Source organism: Pseudorca crassidens, chromosome 3 (assembly GCF_039906515.1).
Source record: "Pseudorca crassidens isolate mPseCra1 chromosome 3, mPseCra1.hap1, whole genome shotgun sequence".
Taxonomy (NCBI): domain Eukaryota; kingdom Metazoa; phylum Chordata; class Mammalia; order Artiodactyla; family Delphinidae; genus Pseudorca; species Pseudorca crassidens.
Window position 1 is genome coordinate 102,587,158 of NC_090298.1, and position 11,346 is coordinate 102,598,503.

The following is an 11,346-nucleotide window of genomic DNA, read 5'->3' on the forward strand; positions in this document are numbered from 1 at the left end:
AGCCTCTGCATGAATGAACTGCTTGCCCTTCACACTCACGGATATGATATATCACTACTTATGCAGGTACTTGGAGGGAGACTTCTGACTTGAAGTCCTAGTATTCCTGGGCCTGGCAGGACATAGGGTGGCATTCCTGGCCACCAGAGCATTCCTCCAGATGAGCACTTTTCTCCATGTACTAGTTAAATCTTCGATTAACTCAGGTCCTTGAAGACACAAGAACAAATGCCTAAATGGGGACTGTGCAAACGTGTGTGTGTGTGTGTGTGTGTGTGTGTGTGTGTGTGCACCTTATATATAAGCACACGCATGCATATGCACACGAGCTGAAAGGGAGCATAATAACTCCCCAGGATGCCACAAATAAGAGAACAGCTGCTTGTTTCAGATATTAAAAGAATGTAAATTGGGCTGAGTCTTCTTCTGGCACAAGAACAAGGAATGCTTAAGTTTCCCACTTGCACTTAATTTATTTTTAGGTTTATTCACCAGCATTTGTCAGGTTTCTTGAGCATGACCTGAAACTAACCTTTCGATTAACGTGAAGGCAAACAGAGCCCTGAAACTCTATCTGTATGTTCTTTTGTCTTGGGAACTGTAAATCGGGGCATTAGGTGAATAACACAGCTTGGCTTTGTGTCATGGAAAGTAATTCGGGGCCGCGGTAAGGGCAGGATTTATGAAGCTGTCTGGCCAGGCTTGGGCAAAACGCCAGCTTCCACCTGCTCTGCAGACACGGCTGTGTGCAGCTGGTCACACTGCTGAAGTCGCCAAATTCCTTTCACTGGATACAGGCACGGCTGTGCTGGCCAAAGCAAAAAAGCAGGTAGGGGAGGAACCTTGGGTGGGGAGGAGGGGGAGGTAGCCGGAGGCAACTGCTTCTTTAGGAAACAAATCAATTACTAGCTTCCCTTTTCTCACTCCTCAGCAAAAGTCCCTCAAAAAATTTCATCTCTGCTTCCAAAACCCTGTAACTAAGTAATCTGGAGGGGCTGGCAAGAAAAGAAAAGTAAATCCATTTGCAAAGTTTTAGAGACTTTTTTTTTTTTTTAAATGAGGGACTGTGTCATAACTGAGGCTGCTCTACCGTTTATCAGCCAAACAGGGGCACTTCTCAAAGTGCAAGGGGGAGGGCTATAATTAATTAGGCTGGGACAACACCTGTAAACTGGGACTGTCCGAGGCAAACCGGGATGGGTGGTGACCGGAGCCGAGAACATTTACGCTGCTATACAATGAACCACGAAAGGACTGTGGTGCTACAAGGATGCTTTTCTAAGAAGTGACAGAAATTATATTGTCTCTCTGATGGAGCTGGACTACCTCTATGAAGCAGATGGCCAACTTGTCAGAGTGCCAGAGCACACTGCAGAGTACCCATAGGAAAATCATCATGTTCCCTATTTTTCAATCCCTTCCCCTTCTGAGAAAAGTGCAAGAAGCTCAGCAAATCTCTGCTTTTCCTGACAAGGAATGGCCAGCAGACAACATACAAGGCTTGTCAGCGCCTGATTAATTAGGATTAAAGGCACAAGGTGGAACTTACATGGGGAACAGCGCTGTTCTTTGTGATCTCAATGCTAATGAAGTTTGATGTGCACTCCCCACTTACAATGTCATCGCTTAGAGTTTTCAACCTTCTTCCCACTTTCCCATCTTTACAGGTTCTCTAGTGTACTATTTTCCTATGGGTGCTATAATAAACTGCCTAAAATTTGCTGTCTAAATAAGAATTTATCCTCTACAGTACGGAGGTCCTTAAAGAACTAAAAATAGAGTTATCATATGATTCAGCAATCCCACTCCTGGGCATATATTCGGAAAAGACAAAAGCTCTAAATCGAAAAGTTACATGCATCTCAATGTTCATAGCAGCACGATTTACAATAGCCAAGACATGGAAGCAACCTAAATGTCCATCGACAGATGAATGGATAAAGGAGATGTGATATATATAGATAGATACACACACACACACACACACACACACACACACAATGGAATATTACTCAGCCATAAAAAAGAATGAACTAATGCCATTTATGGACTTAGTGATCATCATACTAAGTAAAGTAAGTCAGAGACAGAAAGACAAATATATGATATCACTTATATGTAGAATTTAACAAAGAATACAAATGAACTTATTTATAAAACAGAAACAGACTCACAGACATAGAAAACAAACTTACAGTTATCAAAAGGGAAGGGGGGCAATAAATTGGGAGTATGGGATTAACAGATGCATACTACCAAATATAAAAGAGATAAACAACAAGGATTTACTGCATAGCACAAGGAATTATATTCAATACCTTGTAATAAACTATAATGAAAAAGAATTTTTAAAAGGATAGATATGTATACATATAAATATATATGTACATATATATCTCCACTCACTGTGCTGTATACCTGAAACACAGTATTGTAAATCAACTATACTTCACTGTAATTTGTATTTTTAATTTCTTTTTACTTATTTATTTTTGGTTGCGTTGGGTCTTTGCTGCAGTGCATGGGCTCTAGGCGTGCAGGCTTCAGTAGCTGTGGCACGCGGGTTCAGTAGTTGTGGCTCACAGGCTCTAGAGCGCAGGCTCAGTAGTTGTGGTGCACGGGTTTAGTTGCTCCACAGCATGTGGGATCTTCCTGGACCAGGGCTCGAACCCGTGTCCCCTGCATTGGCAGGAGGATTCTTAACCACTGCGCCACCAGGGAAGCCCTACACTTCACTTAAAAAATAAAAAAAGAATTCATTTTCTCAAAGTGCTGGAGGCCAGAAGTCTAAAATCAAGGTGTGGGCAGGCCACGCTCCCTCCACAGGCTGTAGGAGGGAATCCTTCCCTGCCTTTACTAACTCCTGATGGCTCTTGGTGTTGTTGGCTAGTGGCCAAGCATAACCCCAATCTCTGCCTCTCTCTTCACATGACCGTCTTCCCTAGGTTGTTTCTGTGTCCTCTCCTCTCTCACAAGGACACCAGTCATTGGATTTAGAGCCCACCTAAATCCAGAATGATTTCATGTTCAGATCCTTAACTAATTACACCTATAAGATATTATTTCCAAATAAGATCACATTCCAAGTTCCAGATGGACATGAATTTGCAGTCGGGGACACTATTCAACCCACTGCAATTAGGAAACCAGAAACAAATCTATTCCTCAATAGTAGCCCTTTAATTCCTGCTGTCCCCTACCCAATATCCAGGTAATTGACTACCTGTGCTCCACCACCACCTCCCCTGTTATTTCCTGCAGAGCTTGCAGATATCGGCTACAATGTCTTTGTTTCCACTGCTGTGTAGCTCATGCAGGCCCTGAGGATACCCTCTTCCATCCAGTGACAGCCTTCTCTTTCCATTTCCTCAACCAACCTGCCCAATAAACTGCAGAGAACAGTCTCGCTGGTAATTTTCCAGGCTACTTATCTTCCAATACTCTAGGTTGTGGGTTTCAAAACTTGCACACACACAAAAATAACAGGGCGAGGTTAGCATATGCTGGGCACCTAAGAATTGTACCAGGAGGCGAGAGACAAGAGGAGGAGGCTGCCCACAGAGAATATGGAATCTCAGCTCAGGATAACAGAAGCTTAAGAGAAGTCTGGATGAGTTGGGAGAAGGGTGAGGGTGTTTGAATCAGAGTTTTAGATCTCTTTTTTAATCTTCAGCCACAATGACAGCCAAAATGTCTCTTCTGGCTGTAAGAACTGGAAAGCCAATTTCAACAGGCTTGTGCAAAAAATGAACTGATTTATTGGTTCTAGAAATGGGAAAGGCCAAGTTTGGGTCCAGGGATGGCTCAAAGTTGCTTGGCTAAGATTGCTAGGCTTACATACTATCGTCTTAGTAAATTTGGCAGAAAGAATGGGTCTCTTCTCCAGGAGTTCCAGTAAGAGTGTGTGGGCTGATGCCGAATGGCTGTGAGTGTCACACATCCACGCCTGCACAATCTTTCAAGGGGCTACTGTACTCTCGTCTAGGGCTGAGTCACCTGCCCCACTTGTAGCCATGGGGTGGGGTCATTCCTCATAGGAAAGCGATGGTAATGTTAGAAGGGAAGAGAAAACAATGTGGGCAGGCAGCAACAGATGCCCACCCCACTTACTCTGACAACCTTATGGCCACTTCTGACACCATCAGAAAATTTTCCAGCCTGCCGCTGGAGTTGCGTCTGCCCCCAGAAAACCCATACAAATACCAGATAACTGTTTCTGGCACCACAGATACTTCAGTATATTTGATTGAAGTATCAATAGTGCCTTAGACCCTATTTTCAGGCAACTAGACAAAAGGTTTATTAGTCAGCTAGGACTGTCAAAAAAAAAAAAAAAACAGACTGGGTGGCTTAAATGACAGAAATTTGTTTTCTCATAGTTCAGGAGGCTGCATCCCGAGCACCTCTTCCTTTTCTTATAAATAAGGAAGCACTGGGTTAGGGCCCCACCCTTATGACCTCATTTTACCTTAATTACCTCCTTAAAAGCCCCATCTTCAAATACAGTCACACTGGGGGTTGGGGCTTCAACATATGAATTTCAGGGGGTGGGGACACAATTCAGTCCATAACAAAAGGACAAACTTATTTTCATTCCTTTACTTCTTACTTACAAGAGTTAAGACGTGAAGTAATACATTTTGACACTGATTAACTCCGGCATATGGTGCTGCTTCAAATATTTTTTCAAATGCGAGTTCTAATTCAGTTTTCAGTGTTTTCCAGTTTCCACTTCATGATATCTCAGAGGTCACATTCTGATCCCAAGCACAGCCAGAATCCTATTAGTCTTCCCATATCAATTAACCCTACAATTTTTTCCATTTAATTGCCAGATGTTTTTCCTTAGGTCAGCAGGCCACAGCTAGACGGCTGCCCAAAAAGAGCTTTTTCAGACATGAATCACACACACATACCACACATACACACACACATATTTTATGGCATGCTACATAATTACATCCCAAACATACAGTGATGTTATAGCTAAGCATGATTTATGGATACAATCTCTAAACATCGTGGTGCTTTATTATTTGAGTTCCTTCTCCCCCATAAGCCAAAGTCAATATACAGAAAAGACCAACTAAAAACATATGATATCTGTTAAGTGTAACATGAAATATGACACTTAAAAGCAAATTGGTTACTAATTCCTGGAGCTGAGTTTGTTCAGTCCCATTTCAACCAAGGTACCTGCTCTAAGGAAACATACAGAAATCAAAATCTAGAAAACAAAAGCAGAATTCACTCTCTGGGTTGCCTCATAAAATCATTGACTCATTTCTTCAGCTTCCAAGGCCATGCTGAGCTCTGCCAGCACTTGTAATACAATCCTCGCTGGAGTTTCTCAGGCGCTCATTACCCCTCATCAGTAATGCAACAAGTCACCACACCCCTCTTTTTGCCAGTTTGACTTCCAAGTCATATGTTAGAATTCATTTGCCAAATACTGACCTATCCCTCAGTTCCTAGCGTGCAATTAAAAGAGAACTTACAAGTAAAAAACAATAGCACAGAAGTCACCTCTAACACATTTCCATTTGGGAAAAAAAAAACAATGTCTACTTAACACATCAGTTCCTTTCAACAAGCCCTAGTTTTAGATGACTTGGGTAGAACCTGGTATGTCATTCTTGGCATCACTGTCTCACTGGAACCCTGACAACATCAACACCTCCATCTTGGTAAAGACGAAAACTAGAATTACCACAAATCTTAGATTAGATATATCTTATTATTTAGGCTCAAAAGTTATCCTTGTCTCACAGACTCTTTCTGAGAAAAGGCACAAAGAATGGGGTTAGGGTATACCAAAGTTCAATATTGGAAGTGTGTACACACTTACATAAAACGGAGAGATATGTGTTGATATCGTGGTCCAACCTGAAGTGCTATTTTGCATGAATCAGGCCAGTGTGTAATAAGCCTGGGTGTATATTTATATTTAGTTCTTGTAGAATCAACATAAATGTAAAATAACTATCGGCTCCAGGCTTGGACTTATATGTTCTGATATTAGTTTATTAACAAAAGAAAAATAGCACTGAGGGGTAATTATTATATACTAGCTTCATGAGGACTTTTCCGGAAAAATTTTTTCTAAACTGAAAATGAAGAAGATAACATCTTGAATGCAATACCTGACAGATTCTATTATGGTTTCTGTCACCTTTTAGTATATTTCCTAACTGTGCCTACTACAGGAAAGGGCAAGGAATTAATCAGGTTGCCAACAGAGTTGGGTTACACGGCATGCAGAAAGCACTTCGGCTACATTATTTGCACAATTTCTATAGGGAGTTGTGCAATAGAGGCCTTAAATTTAATATGTCTGGCCGCCTTCCACTTGGACTCAGTTCAAACCCAGTGCCTGCAGCTCACTGTATCCAGAGTGGGAAATCAGTCATTATATTAGGAACGGATGGCAAATGATTCCAATTCACATTCTTCAGCTGGTACGTTTTTTAACCTGGAGCAACACCAAATTGGAAAATTCTACAATTCTACAAGCTGGACGTTTGATCTATATTGCAGTTTAAATACATTTCTAGTTTGAGGAAGCTGACAGGATTATTTTTCTTTAGAATTTCTTTAGTTGCTGTGCCAGGGACAGAAATTTCGAGGTTCACATCATCCCCTTCCCGCAGGTCCTTTTGTTTCTCACTGGGGGTGGGAGGATAGTGTCAGTGCAATTAAACTGCAATGACCTATGTAAACAGTGACCTGACTCCGCACATGTGGACACATTACATAGATTGAAAGGCCATGTTCAGCAAAGATGAAAGACTCTTAGAGATGTTTTTTTTAAAAAAGGAAAGTAATGCCATAAAAAAATGGGCACAAGAAATGAAGAAGTGATAGAAAAAGAAATGTCAGCCAGCTCTCAACCACATGAAAATGTGGTTGATCATTTCAGTAGCAAGGAAATTAAAAATATAATATAAATGGGTCTCATTTTTTATTCACAACATCAAAAACTAACATACAGTGGTGGTAAGGATAGGGAGCTACACACTTTGCTGGAAGAACAATGAATTACTTTTATAAAAGTAATCCATAAATATACAGTAAAATTTAGAATGTGCATACCCTTGAGCCTAGAACTCTGAACTTTGAGACTATACAGAAATAAAAACAAGGGTTTGTAAACCTGAAAGTACAAATTTAATGCAGCATTATGTGAAGGGGCAAAAATCACTAAAACAATCCAAAAGGCCATCAACAGAGAAATGCTTGATCAAGTTATGGTAAATTTAGTGACAAGTATGTAACAATTTTAAACTTGGCTCTATGAGTATTTACCTAGAGGTAGTTATATAATGTACTACTTAGTTAAAAAAAAAAAAAGTTAGAGAGTATTATGTAGAATGCAACCACCTTTAAAAAATAAAATATATTCTAGACATGTGAATATGAGTGTGCATTTGCGTACATGTGTGTATTTAGTGCACAGAGATACGGAAGGATACACAACAAAGGAGGAGGTGTGAAGAGAATTAACATTTTACCTCTACAATTCAGTAACTGCTGGACTGGTTAGAATAAGCATGCATTCCTTTGTAATTAAAATGGAATAAAATAAAAGGGGAAAGGGCAATTAATTCTGGATTTGTAATTTACAGGTATATCAGAGTCCTCCAAAGAAAAAGTACCAATCGAATGTGCAGTGTGCATGAGTATGTGTGTGTAGAGAGGTAGATTTATATATAAATATAAATATTTGTATACAATATATAAAATAGATAAATATAATACAAAGGTAGATACAAAGATGATACATAGACAGATACACACATTTATTTTAGGTCACATGGTATTGGGGTTGACAAGTCCAAAATCTGCAGGGCAGGCTTTTTGAATTGAGTTGTAGTTTTCCTTTGACTTTAATCACAGGGGATGGTAGTAATAAGACACGCCCTAAGGGATTTCCTGTATTCCAGACATATTCTTCTTTACCTCCACGGTGGAACAGCGTCCCAATTTCCCCTTAGTAATCAGGATCAATCCCTCAGCCAGTATATTAACAGATGTACTTCTTTGCCTGTTGACTCAGAGGCATAAGGAACCCAAAGAGGACAGTGGCAGTCTTAACTTTGACTTCAATGGAATCACTGTTCTGTTTCCTGGTGGAAGCATTCCTCCCTTTGGAGCTACGACCTCTAGGCCAACACAGCATAAGGTCACAATGACAGGAAGCAAAAATTTTGCTAGTGGGGCACTAGGAATAATAGTCAGTGGTACCATTCCCGTTTCTACCCCTTAGTTCCTGGGACTCATGCATCCTGGCTGTGGGAGAAACAGCACCATATACTGGATTCTGATTTAGAACAAATGAAGCCGGAGAACACTGGCCCAGCCTTGCAAGGTATCATCTAGTAGCTAGTATTGCAGTTGAGTCTTTAAAAGGCCATTCCACCATCCTATCAAGCCAGCTGCCTCAGGATGATGGGGAACATGGTAAGATCCGTGAATTTCATGAATATGGGCCCATTGCTGCATCTTATTTGCTGTGAAGTGATTTCTTTGATTTGAAGCAATGATATGTAGAACGCCAAAACGGTGGATAAGGCATTCTCTAAGCCCATGGATGGTAGTTTTGGGAGAAGCGTTGCATGCAGTGAAGGCAAATCTGTATCCAGAATAAGTGTTTATTCCAGTAAGAACAAAGTGCTGTCCCTTCCATGATGGAAACAGTCCATTATAACAACATGCCTCCAGGTAGCTGGCCAATAACCCTGGGGAGCAGTGCCATATTGAGATCTCAGTGTTGGTCTCTGCTTCTGGCAGATTGGGCACTCAGCAGTGGCAGTAGCCAGGTCAGCCTTGGTGAGTGGAAGCTTATCTTGCTAAGCCCATGCAAAACCTTCATCCCTGCCACCATGACCACTTTGTTCGTGAGCCCAGTGGGTGATGACAGGGGTGGCTGGGAAAAGAGGCTGACGGGTATCCACAAAACAGGTTATCTTATCCACTTGATTATTAAAACCCTCCTCTGCTGAGGTCACCCCTTGGTGAGCATTCACATGGGACACAAACATCTTCACATTCTTCACCCATTCAGAGAGGTCTACATACGTATCTTCTCCCCAGACCTCCTTGTCACCAATTTTCCAATCATGTTCCTTCCAAGTCCCTGAACATCCAGCCAGATGATTAGCCACAGGCCATGAACTGATAATATACTCACACCTTTACCATTTCTCCCCCAAGCAAAATAAACAAGCAGCTGTACTTCTTGAAGTTCCACCCACTAGGAAGATTTGCCTTTACCGCTATCCTTCAGGGATGTCCCAGAGAGGGGCTGCAGTGCTGTAGCTGTCCACTTTGGGGTGGTACTTGTATATTGTACAGAACTATCTGTAAATTAGACCCGAGTTTTCTCTTCCTCAGTCACTGATCATAGGGAACTCGACATAAGACCATAGGTATAGGATGGGGATGAGAAGATACTGTAACAGGAATGGGGACCACAGACATTTGGGCCACATCCTCATGTAACTTACTTGTGCCGTCAGGGCCTGCTCAAGCCCAATCTTATATTTACCGCTCCCATTTGATGCATGACTAACTTTATGGCTTGGTGGGTCAGATATTACCCAGTTCATTATGGGCAGCTCAAGTCACATGGTAACTTGGTGGCCCGTGGATTAGCATCCAGCCTCTACCAAGGCCCAGTTGTATGCCAAAAGCTGTTTCTTAAAAAGACAGTAGTTTTCCACAGAGGATGACAGACTTTGCTCCAAAATCCTAAGGGCCTATGGTGTAATTCACCAACAGGGGTCTGCAAAGGCTCCAAACAGCATCCCTATCTGGCCCTGCCACTTCAAGCACCGTTGATTGGATCTGCTGGTCCAGGAGGCAGAGAACCTTGCATGACAGCCTGGACCTGTTGCAGAGGCTTCTCTTATTCTGGGCCCAACTCACAACTAGCAGTTTTTCAGGCCACTTGGTTAATGGGTCAGAGTAGCACTTCCAAATGAGGAATATGCTGCCTCTCACATCCAGAAAGGCCTACTAGGCATTGTGCTACTTTCTGGGTTGGAGGAGGGATAAGATGTAACAATTATGTCACCCTAGAAGAGATATCTCAGCAAGCCCCACACTACTGGACCACTAGAAATTTCACTAAGGTAGAAGACCCCTGAATTTTTATCAAATTTACTTCTCAACCTCTGACACACAAATATGTTATCAATTTCTAGAATAGTTGCTACTTCTTGCTAAGTCCAATCAGCATAATGTCATCAGTGTAATTGACCAATGTGATATCTTATGGAAGAGAAAGGTGATTAAGATCCCTGTGAACTGAATGATGACATAAGGCTAGAGAGCTCCCATACTCCTGAGGTAGGACAGTGAAAGTGTATTGCTGGCCTTGCCAGCTGAAAGCATACTGCTTCTGGTGGTCTTTACTGACCTGTATGGAACAAAAAGCATTTGCCAGATCAATAGCTGCATACCAGGTGCCAGGGGATATGTTAATTTGTTCAAGCAATGAAACCATATCTAGAACTGTAGCTACAAATGGAGTCACCACTTGGCTAAGCTTCTAATAATTCACTGCCATTCTCCAAGATTCATGTGTCTTCTGCACAGGACAATAAGCAAACTGAATGGAGATATGGTGGGAATTACCACCCTGCATCCTTCAAGTCCATGATGATGGTACTAACCTCTGCAGTCCCTCCAGGAATATGCTATTGCTTTTGGTTTCCTATTTTCCTAAAATGAAGCAGTTCTAATGGCTTATACTTGGCCTTTCCCACAATAATAGACCTCATCCCACAGGTCAAGGAGCCAGTGGAGATTCTTCCAATTGCTGAGTATGTCTATTCCACTTATGCATTCCAGCACTGGGGAAATAACTACAGGATGGACTCTGGGACCCACTGGATCTACTGAGAGATGGACCTGACCTTAAACTCCATTGAGCATCTGACTTCCATAAGGTCCAACTCTGACTGGTGACAGAATAACATTTTGCATCTCCGGGAGTCAGTATCAGTTCAGAGCTAGTGTCCTAAAATGTCTGATTATATCCTTTTCCCCAGTGCACAGTCACTCTGGTAAAAACATGTAGGTCCCTTTGGGTAAGGTTGGAAGAAAGATAGAAAGTATAAATTTGGGCAATATACTGAGGTCCTTCCTAAAGGAGACCTGGCCTTCTGCACTTCATTCAGACGGTTCTGGGTCTGTAACCTGGCTTAAGCCTGGGAATTAATTGAGGGGCCCTACTCTCTGTTTTTATGATTCAAGCTAGACTTTTGTTCACTTGACCAAGCACTCTTTCCACTTATACAGATCAAGTAAATATTTAGTGGGCTTGCCATCTATTTCGCTTCT

At 41.8% G+C, this 11,346-nt stretch overlaps 1 pseudogene; it reads right to left on the reverse strand.

Annotated features, from left to right (window-relative positions):
- Positions 1–8,052: 8,052 nt before the first annotated feature.
- LOC137221002 (uncharacterized) lies at positions 8,053–10,989 on the reverse strand (annotated as a pseudogene).
- Positions 10,990–11,346: the final 357 nt, after the last annotated feature.